Source organism: Oncorhynchus gorbuscha, linkage group LG07 (assembly GCF_021184085.1).
Source record: "Oncorhynchus gorbuscha isolate QuinsamMale2020 ecotype Even-year linkage group LG07, OgorEven_v1.0, whole genome shotgun sequence".
Classification (NCBI taxonomy): Eukaryota; Metazoa; Chordata; class Actinopteri; order Salmoniformes; family Salmonidae; genus Oncorhynchus; species Oncorhynchus gorbuscha.
The window spans coordinates 61,643,000-61,644,134 of NC_060179.1; the positions used below are offsets into that span (position 1 = coordinate 61,643,000).

At 41.7% G+C, this 1,135-nt stretch overlaps 1 protein-coding gene across 1 annotated transcript in view; it reads right to left on the reverse strand.

The window, feature by feature from the left end:
• LOC124040165 (protein shisa-9A-like) overlaps positions 1–29 on the reverse strand; it is a 45,085-nt gene extending 45,056 nt beyond the window's left edge. Inside the window, exon 1 of the mRNA XM_046357078.1 lies at positions 1–29. This exon is cut by the window's left edge and continues 871 nt beyond it. The gene's annotated coding sequence lies outside the window, so the exon portion shown is untranslated.
• Positions 30–1,135: the final 1,106 nt, after the last annotated feature.

Consider the following 1,135-nt stretch of genomic DNA (forward strand, 5'->3'; position numbering starts at 1 on the left):
TCTCACACACAGGAGTCGATGGAGCTAGAACTAACTGCACAAATGTTTTGAGCTGGAGTGAGCGAATAAGAGCTGAGGTGGGAGAGCATGGTGCGCAAAATGATAGGAGGAGAGAAGGTTAGGAGGAATTCCGAAGAAGAAAGAGAGATTACTGTATTGTTAAACATATATGTGAGTCTGTGACAGCCCAAAACGCGCATTAGGATTTGTGGATCGAGTTGTGCTGCCTAGCAATTCAGTTTTTTCCTTCTTATAATTTGCGCACGGACAAAACATGGTCACGGGATGCAGACATTTCCGTTATGGTAACATCCAAATTAGATTAGAGAGAGGGTTATAGAGGGGTTGTTTTGCCAACCTGAGTTGCATAGGCTACACCTATGTATTTATTTTTTACACTCGAAGACTAATGCTTTTATACAATGGCCTGACTAAGAGTCCACACAAACACTCATATCTTTCCATGCACAGTGACATCATACACAGAGACGTTTCTCTATTCATCACAAAATTATATTTGTTATGCCTCACAAACGTTGGATTATAGAGTTCTGTGGATTGATTTCCTTTAGGAATGATTTCCCATATATACAATTCATATTTCCCATATTCTATCATATTCTACTCGCTGTCTTTCACCTGTTCAAAAAGCTCAACTCATCAAAATACTGTGTAAAACCATGTCTGTACCTGCAAAACACCAGTCTCAACATCAACAGTGACAGTGAAGTGCGTACTCTGGGATGCTGGTCTTCTAGGTAGAGTTGCAAAGAAAAAGCCATCTCTCAGACTGGCCAATAAAAAGAAAGATCAAGCTAGGCAAAAGATCACAGACACTGGACAGAGGAACTCTGCCTAGAAGGCCAGCATACCGGAGTCGCCTCTTCACTGTTGATGTTGAGACAGGTGTTTTGCGGGTACTATTTAATGAAGCTGCCAGGTGAGGACTTGTGAGGAGTCTGTCTCTCAAACTAGACACTAATATACTTGTCCTCTTGCTCAGTTGTGCACCGGGGCCTCCCACTCCTCTTTCTATTCTGGTTAGAGCCAGTTTGCACTGTAATGAGTAGTACACAGCATTGTATGAGATCTTCAATTTCTTGGCAATTTCTCACATGGAATAACCTTCATTTCT